This window comes from Corvus brachyrhynchos, unplaced genomic scaffold (assembly GCF_000691975.1).
Source record: "Corvus brachyrhynchos isolate BGI_N302 unplaced genomic scaffold, ASM69197v1 scaffold142, whole genome shotgun sequence".
NCBI lineage: Eukaryota > Metazoa > Chordata > Aves > Passeriformes > Corvidae > Corvus > Corvus brachyrhynchos.
In genome coordinates this window covers 8,694,275-8,712,051 of record NW_008237226.1, presented here as the reverse complement: position 1 = coordinate 8,712,051, position 17,777 = coordinate 8,694,275, and the positions used below count along the sequence as shown (strand labels likewise).

At 38.1% G+C, this 17,777-nt stretch overlaps 1 long non-coding RNA gene across 1 annotated transcript in view; it reads right to left on the bottom strand.

Moving 5' to 3' along the window:
* Nucleotides 1-17,777, bottom strand: part of LOC108445453 — a 370,042-nt gene that overhangs the window by 57,958 nt on the left and 294,307 nt on the right. The window lies entirely within an intron of this gene.

Genomic DNA, 17,777 nt, shown 5'->3' with positions numbered 1-17,777 from the left:
ATAACAAAAGGAAAATTTTTGAACAAACTTTCCAGCTTGACAGTGGTTCTGTAAATTTGCCCACTGGTTTTCAGAAATACTGACATTACTCAGGTTTCCTTATAAGTGGGAGGACCCAAGAGTCCTATATATTTCTGTTTATATATAAACCAGACATAATGTAGGACTTAACAGCACTTTTTCCTAGATTTTGTGTGGCCGCTAAAGCAAGTTGTTTGGAAGTTAAACTGTTTATTCAGCTCTTGACATCTCTGTATGTGATGACCACCATCACCAAAAGAAAACACCCTTCCTCTCAAACACAGGTAAACTAATACCATTTTTCTACTCATCCTTGTGTGGCATGCTATACCTTACAGATCTGCAAGAAAGTACTTTTTTATGTGAAAAACTATGCAGAGGTTACAACAGATGTCAGAATGGAAGCCTCCTAAGAAGTTTGCATCATGGGGCACAAACCTACCAAGAATCACAGAAAGGGCAATGCATGGCAAAAGTTAATAGTGTCTGAGAAAACAGTGCTGGATTTTTCAGAAGTAGTGTATTGTTACAGGTCAATACTCCCTAAATTCATAAGCTCTTAACATCTCCACTTGTGCTGCTTTACTCTGCCCAATGATCTATCTTTTGTTCTTTGTAGACTGTCTTTAATTGGAAAATTGTTTAATAAATCCTCACATTTTATCTCATCAAAGACAGACATAGCGTGTGTAAATATTCATTACCACTTCATGTTTAAAACCACTTTGATAAATTAACTTCATAACCTCTACAGAACAGGAAGAGACAGGAAGCCTGGATGTAACTGAGATGGTGCATAAAAAAATGGAATAAAAAAAAGTAACTCAACACAGTCATTTGCAAATGTGTTTAGAAAGATTTTGATTGTGTCTATTAGTCAAAAGGAGATTCACATGAGCTCTCTTAGAGTAGAAGATGAATTATCTTCTTGAGCTGCCAATCTCACTCTCCTGTCTGTAGATGTAGTTTCAGCCAGTCTTAATATAACTTAAAGGTCACTGTGAATCTAAATCTTGTGGATACTTAATAACTACAAACAATGTAATACTGTAGGATGTCTTAGTCCAAATTTTACAACAGTCTGGTCTCATGTAAAATGATGTTACAACAATTTTTTAAACTTCTTTCTTCAATCCTTTAAAGTATTTGTCCTTTTTCTGTATCTTTTTCCACATTTTTTATGTAGGGGCTGAACTGCTTGTCTTCATGATTTCTCCAGACCCTGCCTCCACCCTTAATATCCCCCTATTCACACCTGAGTCTTCACTTTGTGTATCTTCAGTCACCTCTGAACTTTCTCTCCCCCTGCTCTACATCCTGGGGAAAAGTTTCCTGTTACTATGTACACAACTACTTTATCGTATCTTTTCATTCCCTGCTTAAAACCCTCTTCTTTGGGGCCATAAATATTAGTGAGCAGCTGACAGCAATTATGATGTGCATGTGCTTTGACCCCTATCAAGATGAGTGACCAATATCCTCTAATATTTTTCCCTTGTATTCCCCCATAAGTCTGTATCTCTTGCCTCTTACCATACTTTAGGCACATCTCCATAATATTTATGGTGCTAGCTGCAGAATAGAGAAAAAATATCTGAAATATCTTTAAATGAAATTATTTTATCATGTGCAGTAGTCTCCTGTACAGTATAGACATATCCTTAAATTGTAATCTTGCTGAAGCAGAGCCTGCTTTTTTGGCAGGAGTAGCATAATTTCAGCTCGTAAATAGATCTCATAAGTACCAAGGCAATGCAAATAATTACTAATAATGCCAACGAAAAACCGTCCTGTAACCAGACAAGCTGATTAGCAGATGAAGCAAAAGTAGAGGTCCTGTCTGCATGAAGTGTTGAGAAACAAGCAAATAAAATATCCTATATCACTTTGTACCAGCCCTCTTCAAGGTTTGCTTGTGCTAATACTTAACAGCATATGCACATCATGCAATTTCTTCTGCTTTAATTAGAGATCTGTGAGGAGTGAATTCTCTAGAGATAAAATTTCTGCTTATCCTATCCACTAATTATCTGCTTTTTCTTTGAAAAACATATTTGATATTAGAATCTACTACTCTTGAGTAGGGAAAAAAGTTACTCTGACCTTTGATGTGACATAATGCATAGTGAATGAATATAGAGAATATGATGAAATGTAGTTAGATCAGTCTTTGGAGGAGTTAATATACAGCACATAAAAAGAATTATATGAGGAATCTTGAGAGATTGCTACCTTTTTTGCTAGCTTATTTTTTTTAAGTAGTAGTATCCATTTAATTTCAAAACACTAGATTCTGTTATTCTGTTTATTGCTGAAAAAAATTGCCAACTGTTTTACAGTAGAGCAGGGCGTTGTGCTTCCTTTCTATTTCAACATTGTACAAGAAATATTTCAGATGCTGATGTATCCTAAAAGAACTCTTACATAAGTTAAGAAGGCTGAAAGGCAAAAATAATTTTGGCGAAAGTAAAAAGAATGGTCAATATTAGAAAGAAGATGGTACTGGCACATTAACAATTATTAACAGCAGTTAGGTGTTACTGTTCAGATGGTATCTGTCAGTTTTGGAGATGTTAATATTTCCACATTTTTCTCTGCAATGCTACTGGGTGAATCAGGTTTGACTGTTGCTAAAGAAAATATATTTACAGGCGTTCTTGCTGGAGTAGGACAGTTGGACAGTGGTGTTGTAGTATAAATTCTCCTTGTGAGGAAGGCAAAACAAGTTGGCAGTGCAAATCATGGCCAGCCACCACCCGCTAGCCGCAGCCAGACCCCACTGTTCAGTGCTGGCCCCAGAAGATGCGATGGCTTTGCTGCCAGCCGCATGCTGCTCAGGGGGGCAGGAGGAAGGAGACACCCCTTGGGCTCTGTGGCTGGAGCAGCTCCTGGAGCTGCTAATTTGATGCCCCCTCAGGCTGAAGAGAGCACGGTCCCCCTTCACTCTCCTCAGGGAGTGCCTCTAACCGCCAAGCTATTACATGTGGCTCCTCCTTTGGATTTATTTTTGAAATAAAACAATGAGTTCTGCACAAAGAGCAATTGGTAAAGCTTCCTTCAGGAGAGCATTGGGGACTGAGGGTCCCAAGTGGAAAAGGAGTATCTGTCTGCTCACAGCTCAGATCAGAGAATCAAAATTCCAGAGGAAAGAGAAGGGATTACAGACATGATTGGCATTTCCTATTAGCTAGACATAGGAGATTCCCAGCTCCTTAGGAAGCTTCCCTTCACTATATGATTTTGTTAAGGATATGTTTTAGTGGTGCCTAATTTGTCATGTAAATGGCTCTGAGAGGTTAGGTATCTAGCTCAGTTCTTGGGACTCCAGGTGAGGGGTTAGAGATGCCTGGCATGAGCAATAGTGGGAATAGTTGCAAGAGACTCATGCCCTGGGTCATACTCTCCATCTTAATTTTGATTTATTAATTACCTTGGATCTGATAAATTATGACTCTTTTCAAAGGGCTCAGGAAGAACACATTAGGATACAGAGAAATTGTAGCTTTATTATCAGACAGTGTCAGGTTGCTCTCGCCCTGGTGACTGAACTCTTCATATGGCAGTCACTGACTTCATAAATTTTTGACCTCTCCTTAATGCACAGCCCTTTTGTAAACCAGGAAGAGGACCACAACTGTAATTTCATATGTAAGAAATCTCCAGCCAGAAGCCTTGCACCAGTTTTAGGTCAGTTTGACTTCCTGAACTTCTGAAGTGTTACTCCTAATTAATACTGACCAGATGATGTCTAAGCCAGCCCCACAATATTGCAGATTTTTCAGTGTACTACCCTCACCGCTTTGTATTCCAGTCCTTAAAATAATGTTAATGTATTTAAAAGAAAGACAGAAAAAATAATGTAAAAGTGCTGGATAATGAATTTTTTCCTTTAGATAAAGTATATACATATAAAACAAAACAAACTTGGTCACTTGAATAAATTTCACAATGCTTTCACAGAAGTCGGTGGATTTACTACAAAATTCCAGTGGATTTTCATTCCTCACTCTTTCTATATAAATGATTGTGCCCTTGGAAGTTAGATTTGCTTTTGCCTGCGCTGGGAACCAGGCAGGTTTTTAGAAGCACCCAGAGGCCAAACATTTTTCAGGGATGCTAGTATGCATCATTGGCACATACAGAAATCCTAGCTCCCAATGAATGGGAGGAGTTAATGACATTTGTACAGGCAAGGCCACTTTGTCTGATAAAACATAGATACTTAAAAGAAGGAGTCAGAGAGACTACTTTCCATCACTGCCTAACTCTGATGGCCAGAATCAAAACAGATAAGTGGGACAGCAAATCCTTAGCTTATTGATTAAGGACTTTGGCACGGTGTATGTGAGATCTGGATTTTGATCTGTGTTCACCGGACTATTTATGCCTTGTTACATTAAATGCTTTGGGTGAATAACAAACAAACAGAAAAATGAGACCAGACTGTGAGAAAAAGCCCTTAACTTTTGCTCAGATAGGCACCATTGGAGACCACCAAGGGCCACCACTGCCTAGCAGAGCCAGACTGCAGCTATGGAAAGGCTGCCTGCCCCCAGCAACGCAGCACAGCTGCCCAGGTGTCTTCTGTGCTGCATGGAGTCTTGCTTCTGGAGATGAAAAACCTCTTAAAGACTGCTGAGGGAACTGAAACACAATTTCACTGACTTATAGGTGTGTTAGAAAAAAGATAGGCTGTGCTATGACAAAGGAATAGACTTTTCAGTAATTTTGCCAGATAGGCAATTCTGAGGGCTGCTGTAACTCAGTTTGTTGTATAAGTAACCCAAACTTATAAACACATCTGCCTTTCTTCAGAAATGATACAGGGAGCTGGGCATCACAGAATCATAAAATGGTTTGGGTTGGAAGGAACTTTAAAGATCATCTAGTTCCAACCCCACTACCATGGGTAGGGACACCTTCCACTGGATCAGGTTGCTTAGAGGCCCATCCAACTTGACCTTGAACATTTCCAGGAATGGGATGTCAACAACTTCTCTGGACAGCCTATTCTGGTGCCTCACTACTCCCACAGGAAAGAATTTCTTCTTAATATCCAATCTTAATCTACTCTCAGTGCAGAGCATGCATGTGTGCTCTGGCTTACTCTCCTGGGGTGAGTGGAATATCTTCTTAGCCAATGAGATGCCTTATTTATCATTGTGGTTTTGAGTATCACTTGTTCAGCCTGAGAGTACCTCCACACTTCGGGTGGAGTCTAGAAAGCTAAGCTCTGCAATAACATTTTGTCATGCTGCTGGAAGAGGTGTAGCCCACAACAGGTTTAGGTGAACTTATCTTCTCTAGTTTACCTGCTGTTTGAGCCAGATTGCCTTAAGGTGTATAAAGATATCTCTATATCTGTCAGATGTGTTTGCCACACAATGTGCTTAATTGTGGAATCCTCCACAGTTTTAACTAAGTCATACAGGGCAGATAAGATGAATCTTGAATGACTATTTTTGTAATAACATTTCTGATCAAAAATTCAAATTTCACATTACCCTTTTTGATGCTACTCTTTATAAAAAAAACTTTGAAAGAGAATTAGAACTTTCAGAAGCAGAAAAATGTAAGAAAAGCATGACAGACAAAAAATGCTGACTCTTTGATATACTTGATTATAAATCCTGTAATTTAGAAAATTAACTCTACTACAGCCAAAACCAGCACAGGCATCTTGTCAGTTATCACATTACTGGCAGCAATCACTGGGAATACTTTTAAATATCTTTTTTTTTCTTTCTCTCAGACACTGTCATTCTTGGGTGTCTGTTCGTGCATAATGTGATAGCCCTGGGGTGTATCTACAGAACTTAGTATGACAATGTCATGTGCTTAACTGAAGGTTGTATGATATTACCTTTAATGAGAAAAAAAAAAAGAAATTAGCCAGGGACGCAAATGTATTAATTAACTTAATAATTTACTAATGAAGTTGGCTGTGTTTTCTGATAATGCATTCTACTATTCTGTCACTATCCTAGCTGTTTTAAATCTTTGGACGACTGCCATGCAGGAAGGATGTCCAGTTCTGGGGAAGGATGGAGGGTAGATAATTCTCACAGAAAACTAAGCATGTTGACTGTTATGCTGCTTAACATAAGAAGTTGGTTTACATGTTTGTTAAAAAGATGTGCAAGAGATATGGCATAATGTAGTTTAATACATGAAGTAGTAATAACAGCTGTCTGTGAAAACAAAGAAAACCCCTTTATCATTGCTAAAATTTCAAATTTTACTCTCTCAGCTTAAAAATGGTTTTATTATCTTTCTTTTGGTCACCAATGGCAGCAGAAAAGGTCTGATTCATTCAATCCAGAGGTTCTTTGCAAAACAGAAAAGTAAAATCACAGACAGAAAACTGATGCAAGGATGAATCTGTCTTTCTAGCTATGGAGAGTGTACAGTGGTCACGGCCATCTTTGAGAATCGTCCTTCCCAAAGCAGAAGCTTCAGGTTCCTTGTTGCTATTCTGTAAAATAAGTTCTGTTGCACAATGGCCTTCTAGGTATGAGGTCTGCCTTTCTAGTAGTTTTCAAAATGTTTTACAAAAGGATATTTAATATATTACTATTACTCTTTTCACTTCAGCAAGATGTTTTCCTCCGCAATCTTGTTGAGGGCACTAAAGAGAGACTGTCAGAACTTCTCACATTTTTCTAGGCTCAGGAAGTAACAGGAAGGTCCAGCCATATGAATTTATCTTCCTCTATTTTTCTTTCTCAAGACATAGGAGGAAACAGAGAGGTGGGTTACTTACAGTCCCAAGAAGACATGGTAGGACTTATCATCTCTTGTTCTGTTGGTTTATTGTAAGTAAAAAACCAATTATTTACAAGGGCATGGAAAGATATTAAAGAAAAGAGAAGAAAACAACTCAAGCTGTGTATTGAACTAGTGCAGATATTGTTAAAAATATAATTGAAATGAAAATTTTATTTATTTAAAAATTAATTAAGATTCAGTCATCTTTTGAAAGACTATGAACAAATCATTGATATGAGACAAAGTAGTGGTACCTCTAACTCTACTTTTACTTCTTATTTTGAAATGATGAAACAATTATTGCACAGCTAGCGCTACTAAAACTGTAATGGCCAGATGGAGCTCTTCACTTGTGTAAAATCTGAAATACAAAGACTTAAGTAAATAATATAGTAAAAGATTTTTAGTTTTCATTCTGTTAATCTACCCATCACATAATTAACACAGAAAAAGAATTCTCTTCTCAGCTTCTCAAGGAAGGATTTGATGTTTTAGTGTTGCACTATGGTTTGAATCATTTGTTAGTTTTTTTAGTTAGTGATTTTGTTAGTTTTATGAGACCATTTACCATGGGTTAGCATTCTACTTATTATATGATGGTAGACAATATATTAATATTTTACTGTATCAAATTATATTACTATATATGGTTGTAAATTATATGTATGTTTATATATGTAATATTATTATAAACAATAGTTGTAGTTGGAATGCTAATTATTTTTTGATGTAATTGCTTCTTGGGTTTTTAATATAATTAGTTCCCTGTCATTGAATGCAGGCATCATGTACTTAGAAACTTCTTCTCCTTCCCTATGAATCCCTATGCAGCTTTTATTAATCAAGTTGTTAGACCATAGACATGAATAAGTATAGGTGTTAATGGTGACTAGTTTCTCTGCTTTCTTTTTTTCCTTCTTATGAGAAATATGGGAGGCCACTTAGGAACTGTGTTCCTATTGCTCTAAGCAGACACAGTAGGATGAGTAGCAGATGTAGGTAGCCAGCTGGATAAGAGCCAGCTGTGTGTCCAGGTAGCCAAGAAGGCCAGTGGCATCTTGGCCTGTATCAAAAATAGTGTGGCCAGCCGGACCAGGGCAGGGGTTGTCCTTCTGTTCTTGGCACTGGTGAGAGTGCATCTCAAATTCCCTTATCAGTTTTGGGTCTCTCACTTCAGAAACAACAGTGAGTGTGTCCAGAGAAGGGCAATGGAGTTTGTGAAGGGTCTAGAAAGCCTCTCCTGTGAGGAGCGGCTGAAGGAGCTGCGGTTGTTTAGTCTGGAGAAAATGAGGCTTGGGGGGACCTCGTCGTTCTCTACAACTCTGTGAAAGAAGGTTGTAACCAGGTGGGGGTCGGTGTCTTCTGCCATGTCTCAAGGGAAAGGATGACAGGAAATGTTGCACCAGGGGAAGTACAGATCAGTTTTTAGAAAAAAATTCTCTGAAAGAGTGATTAGACATTGGAACAGGTTGCCCAGGGAGGTGGTGGAGTCATTATGTCTGGAAGACTTCAAGTGTCTGGATGGGGCACTCAGAGATATTGTTTAGGGCTGATTATAGTGGTGCTGGGTTGAAGGTTAGACTAAATGACCTTTAGGATCTCTTCCAAACCTTGATGGTTCTGTGATTCTGAGCCCTATCTAGCTATTATTGGTAACTTGAGGATATAGGGGAAATTTTCAAAATTAAAATGAAAACAACTTAGGTAATCTACTGAACCCTCATGGGTAGCTTTGGAAATTGTGCCATCAAAGTTTGGTAGTTTTTTGGTGATACAAGGACAACTGATTTACCTATATAAGATGTAGTTGGTGTACTGTTATAAAACTAATTATTATTGGCTTTAATCCAGGATATACTTCTTCCCAATCTAAAATATTTTGATAATTTTTATTAACAGAGCTTCCTCCAGGGAATGGATTCAAAGAGTTCAAATATTGGAAATGGACTTGAGTCCTTTTGCATTTATTTGATTTTAGCTGATGATGTTAATGATTATTTTTAATAATTCAAATAATTTCAAGTGACATAAAATCTGAAATATAATTCTGGCTCTTCCATGTCAATTGCTCACTAAATCATTATAGTCAGTCTCTCTTTTTCTCAAGAATGACTAGTAGGGTAGTGAAAAAGTTTCATAATTATTCTTCCTGATGGCATCATAAAGCTAATTTTAAAATATCATACAGTGATTATACATTAGGTAAGAAATAGGTGGTTTTGTTCACTGTCCAGAAAAAGAAAACCTCTTCAATATGTCTACTTAAAATTGATGACAACAGGAGTATCTATTTAGTTTGGACTAAACTGTCTACATTTCCAATAAGAGTGATATTTGGAAGCACAAACAGAATATTCAGTGACATAGGGAAGAAATTTGATGAATTGCAGTGCATCTTGTGATGTAGTTCCAAATGCATAAGGCCAAAGAATATCAATAAATCTGAGTGGTCATCATCTCTCTAGAGAACCAGATGCTCCTGGCTTGCTCTTCCTTTGCTGGAGAAGCCATTGACAGACAATGGCAGTCTTATTTCCTACCACAGTTTACAGTAAAAGAGGTTGTGACAAGACAATTCAGTCTAAATGCCTGAGCCTCCACACTACTTGGGAAGAATTTTTACAATTTAGGTAGAAGATAGTGAAGAAAGCATGCCTACTGTTATCATGTTTACTGTGATCTAAATGTGATTGAAAAAAGGGGCTTGAACAAGTCCATTCTGTTATGTCAGCAAGGTGCTTTTTTTGTCATTACTGAATCAAAATTAGACCCCATTGGTTCCAGGATGGGAAAGGCCCTTCAAGGGCTCCATATGCAAATTTCATGCCAAATACTGTAGTGCTCTTAGGGATCTATTGAGCTCAAATTATATGCTGGCTCCTATGGATCTGGCTTTTGTACCTAGATGAGCCATTCATCAGGGGTACCAAATAGGGCAAAAATACATCTTTGTTGAAACAAGAAGGTGTCTCCCTGGCTGGGCTATCTGTGTGCATGTACACATACATGCATTCTGCCTTCTCTCAGTGATCCAGCAACCAGAGAACTGCAGCAGAAATGCTTCTCCCAAATAACTATAGAGAACGTGACTTAATTTTGAAAAAATGAATCTTCTCCTTCAGCTAGTTTAATGATGGTATATTCCTTTAACCATTGGCACAGAAGCTCAGCACAGACACTCTCATTCCCACATACTTGGATGAGAGTCTGACCTATTGTACTCAAACGTGATGCACATACTGATTCTCAGCATGCCAACACTCATGCCCATCTGCTAGGGTGGCAGTGTGCCCACCACAAAGGTGGGACGCCATTCTCAAGAGGCCTAGGTGCCAATTGCCTATAGATTGAAAAGGATAGTTTAGACAATTCAAAAAGTGGCACTTTCTTTGTGGGTGTTCTTCCTGATGCCACAAACTAGCTCAAATATTGTTTGCCTGCGTCAGGCAAAATTTTGCTAATTCTGCCTGATAGCATGTATCACCACAAATATGGTCTTTGAAAAGATTCACAGACAAAATTCCAGACAGAAAAAAATCTTTTAAATGTTGCTAGGCAGAGTCAGAAACCATGAGATAGAAACTCTTCTAAAGTTGTGCTGAAAGCACAGAAGCTAAGCAACAAGCATCTGGAGGAGTGGGGGGGACCTGACACACCCACTGCTGGGACATGGAGCTTCATACAGCTGTGTCTCTCCCTTCTCAGCGCTCCTTGCTTTATTTTGGAAAATGCAGTTTCTTTCAAATCAAAGTGGTTGCACACAAAGCTCAATATGCAATCAGTCAGATTTTCAAAAAGATTCTGTGTGTACCAAAACAAATGTCATATTCCTCTCCAGGGGAAATGAAAAAGAACAGGGATGGGGGAGGAATAAGATTCTCAGATCCTTTAAGCTTGTTTCACCTTTTTCTTTTGGCTTAGTCAGCTTTTAAGGACAGGAAATTTCAGTTTACTAAAATTTTTGGACATTGAAAGTCCTCTGAATCTTTCTAGAAGCAAACTCTATGCTCTGATACTGATGTCTGGATATTGATAAATCTGCATCAGAACTACTCTTCTGCAGAAAACAAGTGAGTGATGGTAGTGGAAAATGATACAGGTTAAGGCCCTTCTGGAGGCATCACAACTGAACATGTTAAGGGTCACCAGAGAAGAAAAATTAGGGAAGTCAGCACTAGTAAAAGTGAGAGGAGGAAGAGTTAGATGAATCTTGTTGCTGAGCTTGATCTATTTAACAACTCCCCCATTCTTCAAGTCACCATTCAGATCATTGCCTTATCCATTTCGGTGCTATTGGATTTAAGTCCCCAAAGCACGTCAGGTGTATTTGACTTCTCAGTCTGTCACATCTGAGAAAAGAGTGACATCCCACAGAGGGCCAGTGATTTTGAAGGGGTATTCCACTTCTTTGCAATGAATTTTTGTCAAATGTGTATGTTATACTTTATGAAAGCAAGAAATGTTGTGATCCTTCATGGCTGAGCATTTTAAGTTAGGATTCAGTTTTCACAGACACATACATGTCTGTACATATTTATTTTACAGTAGGCAACAAAAGGCAAAAAAAGAGCTTGTTTCTATGATATGGCTTTTAGAATAAGTGCTAAAAAACTTTGCACTGCATATAAAGAGAACAATATCCTTAAAACTTCAGTACCTTAAACCTTCACTCAAACCTATGCCAGGATGTGAAAGCAGAACCCCAAATGGCTGGTCTGTTAAGCTATACTGGCTACAACCTCAGTAAAGATGCGGAGGGTTCCCTTATTTCCATATAAAAGTCTTTCATTCATGCTGTACAAGAAGAGAGTACATCTCACACATCTACACTAGCAGGGAAAAATGATTAAAATATTTTGTATCTTGCTGGGAACATAAATCTATTTAGAAAGTTTCTGGAAAAAGTCTAGATTTCGTTTCACTCTGTGTTGTATGCTTTCCATTTTGTGGCTTTGAAAATTATTAGATGTTTATGGAATGGTTGCCATGATCAGACATTAGCTCACTGTTGAATTTGATACAGATTTAACAGGGTGAATTGGCTTGTGTTTTACAAAGGTTGTACTAATATTCCCTTCTGGCCAACAAACTTTATGAATCTGATTTTCTCTGAAAGATTTTTGTCTCCTCAGAAGATTATAAAATAAAATTACTGAAATCAGAAACAAGATTGAAAAGAAACTGCTTACATCTCATTTCTGTTTCTGCAGTGTATCTTGGCCATAGCACGATCAAGATATGGAAAATAATCTGCACATTAAGCATGTATGCTTAGCTAATTTTACAAATAGCTTTGGGGTTATATTTGTTATGTCTGGCATACATCTAATGAATGGATTTATTTTCCTCTCTTTCTTCCTCTTTGTTTTCCTGCGAAGCAGAACCTGCGCAACTGGCCTACAACCCCAATCAATGGTGTCTGCACAATTAACTACTAGAAAAGAGCCAAGCCCACTAGGTAGCTGACAGCTGCTTGAATTTAGGCTGACACCTTTAAACAGGAATAGAGATAGCAAACGTAGCTGATGCTGGGTTGCATCCATGGGGAATACAGCAGATTAGCTAACTCAGGATGTAGCTTCTGTTGCATAAATACAAACTACTGAGCATTTTATGGGCCTGATCCTTTGAAGCACCAGGCTGGCAGCATCTCCAGATCGTAGTGAATGTTCAGGCAAAGTGAAGATAGCTGCGTTATACATAAAATTTCCTTACCATTTTGTGGGTCAGGTCAATTATCTCTTAAGTCCATTCTAGGGAGCTAATAGAAGAGTCTTCGGCATGTTTAATTACACGGAGAAAGGAAGAAAAACAGACAATGGACAGAAAGAGCATAAGAATTGATTCATCGTCTGACCGCAGTGAAGTAGAATTGCAGGACCAAACTGAAGAGCAATTCTTCAGGACTGGATGAACTCCAGAAAGTACTCAGACAGCATGAAATAATTTAACTTTCAATAGGGCCTCCTCCCTTCCTTTCTTTCTTTACTCTCCTTAGTTGAGGAAAGTGTTCTAGAACTGAAACTTTAGGTATAAATGAAGATGGTGCTAGATGTATTTTTCATGTTAAAGATCTTTTCAGCACTTACTAAGAGATGTAGTTACAGACATTAAAGACAACACATTTCCACCTAAAAGGACTAGCCCAAGTCACTGTGTTGTCATTTTAACCTTTCTCATAATCCATTCAAATTAATCTTCTCAGGAGTTAACTACAACTTCCCTGTTTATGAATGTTGAGTTAGGAACTGAAACATGATTATTTATCTTACAACTGTGTATAACATATCCTACCAAAGATACAATGATTTGATACCGGAGAAGCAGTCTTTGCTGTAAGGGCTTTATACTCTAAAGAAACATGATAGTCAAAGTAAGAGAGAAAAAGAAGTATCAGCATCCCTGTCTGAGAGAATGAAGGAGATTTTCAGCATTCAGCACATGGTCATGCAAAAGTAGGTGGCAGCTGTAGGATTTAACCTAGATCTCCTGACTTTCCATCCTATCCATCTCTATAATTATTCATTTAATCTGAAAAATATGCCAGCAGAAAAGTCTTGTGCTGCATCTGGTAGTAGACAGGATATAGAACTTTATACAAGAAGGTTTGCTATCTCTACTGGCATGCACCATTATTTCAGCAGAGCTGTGTTCTGAATTTTCTTTAAAATTCTTTTAAAATGAAAGAATGGCATCCATTACTTACTGAATATAATTTTTTCACTGCCTCAGGATTCAAAGGCTGAATACATCAACCTTTCAATCCTTATTTGCAGTAGGGGTTGTTTGGCTTGCCTTTTTTTTTTTCCTATGGTAAGAGTGCATAGGAGAATAACTCGAAAAAAATTGGTGACCAAGGGCATACCAAAAACTTATATTATTGTCATCCTAGATGTTCTTGGCCTTGACCAACTTTGTTAGTCCTCATACATTTTGGCACAAAATGGTCTTGAACTGATACTGATTAGACTGCCCTGGTTTTGGGCACACAAAACAAACTAAGGGGTTTGTAATCAGTATTAAAAAATATTGTTCTAACCAGAACAGCTGCTCCAAATAATTTATTCTTTATTTAACCAATATGCATAATTTTTTTGGGTAGCTTACTCTTCTAAAACCTTTAATACGCATATTTAAATTAAACACTCCTTTCTCCACAGTGTGAGGTTGCACCTGTACTTCGTAGGATATTTAGTTTAGAACAAATGATCACTCTGATGCCTATTGTGCTCTAAACCAGCTCCACTTTTGCTTTAAGTGAAATCTTCCAATCAACCAAATCAACTTCCAATGCTCTATATTTGTGTGGAAAGCAAGAGAATATTTTTAGAAGATGCCATTTTTTATAAACCGAAAAATATGTAGCAGAAAAAGCTGTGAAAGGATAAAAATATCTATGGAAAAAACCTGATTATTAAAATCATAATATATAGTTCTTTAAAGCAGTAAACCTGAAGATGCTGATAAAACAATAAAGATTAGTGAACAGGAAGACTCCATGGGAACTAGTGATGAGGAAATTAGCCTAGGACTCAGGAAAGCTGTGCTCAGATTCCTGCTCTGCTACTGACGGTTGGCATTGTGCTGGGCAAATTCATTGCCTTTCTGCCATCAGTATAGTATCATAATACAGGGCAACAGCACTTCCCAGCCTCTCAGGAGCATTGTTTGGGTAAATTAATGAAAGATTGAGAAATTCAGGTGTCATGGTAATGGGGAAAGAAGAGAAGGAGGGAGAGGGTGTGAAAGAGAAAATCCTGGTGGCCATATATTCCAAACAAGCAACAGAAAAGCTCTTTTTCCCCCACTTCTTGAATACATTATCCCAGAGACACTACCACCATTGGTGATGGGCTCAGCCTTTGCCAATACTGGGTCTGTCTTGGAACCAGGTGGCTCAGTTGGACACAAGGGAAGCTTCTGTGGTTTGTCATAGAAGCCACTCCCTGTAGCCTCCCAGCTGTCAAAACTTTGCCAGGCAAACCTATTACATGTGCAGATCCATTCCTGCAGCTGTGGCTTGGGATGGTATGGCAGGAAATATAGGGTGAATAATGTTGGCAGGGGACTGGGGGACAAGCTCCAGGCACTGTGGCATTGGGTGGGAGGGTGCAAAAATTGATAGGAATGGGGTTGAAAATGGGATTTGGAGAGATACTCAGACCATGTTGTTCTTACTGCAAAATTCAGGACCACATTTCAATTTTTGCTTTGGGAATGATTGTGGCTGGCTCTGAGATAATTACCAAAGTGAAAATAATAATTCTTATAATTGCCATCTATTGTCAAGAAGAAAGTAATTTCCCTTTTATGCCCTCACGCCCATTAATTTCAACCTTAGCAGAGATGTCTTGCAGAGGTAGTAGTGGTGAGAAGTGCACTGCAGCTCTTTTCTAGAAGCTCTTTCTGAGACCTCAAGCAGCTTTCTGGGCTGTTGAACACTGCTTCTTCCCTGTCACCCTGTGAGGCTGGTTGTGGTTGCAGGGCACTTAGCCCCTGCATGGCTTGTGCACAGTGTGCTCTCCTGACCTGAATTGTTTGCTGAAGGACCAGCCACGTTTACTGGCGCCGTGCTGAGAAAAGCACAGGAAATGCTTCATCTCCATTCTCAGCACCAGTAAAAGGGAGGGCAGACCGGTAGTGGAGGAGGAGAGGAGCAGTGGTAGCCAAAGGGGACAAGGGTCTTGTCCCTCCATCCATGAACTGGTTTGTGTTGGAGCTGTAGATCAGTAGGGGTATAGCAGATTTGAAGGCTGCATGGGAAATTCTGCCTCTGCAGCCATGTGGAGACACTTGAATTAATTTTTAGATGAAGGAAACAGAGCATAGGGTATTAAAAGGCCATGGTTTTCCAGGTCAGATTTCTAAAGGTTTGCATCCAAATCTGTTCTAAGTAAAGCAAGTAGAACTGTTACACCTTGAGTCACTGTTTTGTGCAAAAATTATGGTAGAAACACATGCCTTAAAATATCACAGGGAATAAATTTCCCTGTTAAGATATGTATGATAGGGGAAAAAAAAGCCTATGCTTTCCTTCTAGCATATATTTACAAAACAGAGATTTCTATCTTTTTGGTATTTAAGAGTCCTTAAAATTTATATATCAAACCAAAACCATAGAAAACCCGCTTTTTGGATGTTTGAAAATAGTCATAATCCCTAAATATAAAATTGCATGATGATTTCCATTGAAGAGCATATTCTATACTTTATGCCTCTTACAAATGCTGGAAGTGCATCTATATTTATCTTTCAAAACAGCAGTTAGGTGAACGAGGGAAAACCACTTTTTGGATAATTTTGAATTTTTGTCTGAATTCAGTTTTATGCTCCAAACTTTCCATGATGAATTTGGACCTTGTACTTACTGAAAGAGAACTGAACTTTTTCTTTGGTAACTGCAAGAAGGTCTTCATATCCCTTTTGTTTTGTGTCTGAAACTAACTAAAAGATTTTGCACTGTCTTTTTGTCAGACTTTCCCAGTTTTCTATCTAAACTGATCTGTGCATTCACAGTAAAGCTTCATTAAAGATCAGGCCAAGCAGTCTTTAAAAAGTACAGGGCTTCAATGATAGACAGATGGTGGCTTTCATGATGTCAGGAAGTGTCAAATATTATGGTTGGCTGCAGAATGATGGCTACTTTCCAAACAGATTGAGAAACAGACAGAAAGAGCAAGAACACCATTTGTTGTATTTAGATACATTGTGAACAGAAGGAAGCAAGACAGAGCATACTTTTACACATCTTTTTTCCACTCCTTGTGAAAACAGTTTAGGATTTGTTACGTTATATTAGCCCTATCATTATGCAAAAACATGTGAAAGCCAGAAATGCTGAGATAGATAGATAGAGATATATATAGATTGATAGATAGATATAGATCTATAGATATAGATGTGTTGATATATATTGAGATATATATATATGTTTCCATTGTGACTTTCTGTGTCTTTATTTGCAGTTCTGTGGATATTTTTTTTAATATTATAGGCAGATAGAAACCTGACATTTCATTTAATGTATTTATTTATTTATTGATTTATTTTAGGAACAAAGCTGTCCTATTTAGATAACTTGCAAAAATATTGCATTTTTTATTATTATTATTGTTATTAACCTATATGTTATTCTGAACCCCTGTTTGGGATAGTGCTCATTAAGGTACTTACATTTAGATAATTGCTTTGGTGTTGCATAGGGGTGAGGTTTTTTCAGTATTTGTGTTGGTGCTTCGGGAGTTGGGATAGTTTTGGTTCTTCAGAATGGGACAGTTTTGAAATATAATATGTGCCAACAGCTAACTAGCAACTTTTTAATAAATATCCAGAAAAACAAAGGCCATGAAATGGTCTCTGTCTGGATGAGTGGCTTAAGCTGCACAGAGCCTGAGTGACATCAACAAGTCAAAGATTGTTCATGTCTGAGGGATGGGACAGATTTTGTGCCTAAGAACTAATTAAGAACTATAATTTTTTACTTGAATATTTTTTTGGCCAATGGAATTCAGAGTGAAGGGTGCTGAAATGCCTACCTTTATTGCATACCATTATATCACGGGTGTCTACATCAGGTCAGCATTTTGGTAGAGCAAGCTGACTGTTCCTGATGACTGTAATTTTGAAAAGTATATTCTACATGGGTTTTATGTGCCTGGCACAGTTACTGGAGAGTCTGTCTACCCTCATGGCTGTAAGGGAGAGGTGTCAGGTTTGCCTTTGCTTATTTAAGATCTTGTTTAGGCTCCCCTGTCAGATGGCTAAGCAATAGCTGCTTTAAAGGTAAAGGAAGGAGCTGACCTTGGTCAGGAGGAGGAAAGAGGGAGAGAAGGCCTGTAGGAAAGAGACATCTGAGAAGCTGGGAACTAGGACAGCTGCCCTGTGTGTGTTCCTGCTTATTTTACTTATTTATGAGCTTTTCCATGATGTCATTCACTATCTGTGTATAATCACTCTTTTCCTCCCCAGTTCTCTCCCAGAAAATCTAT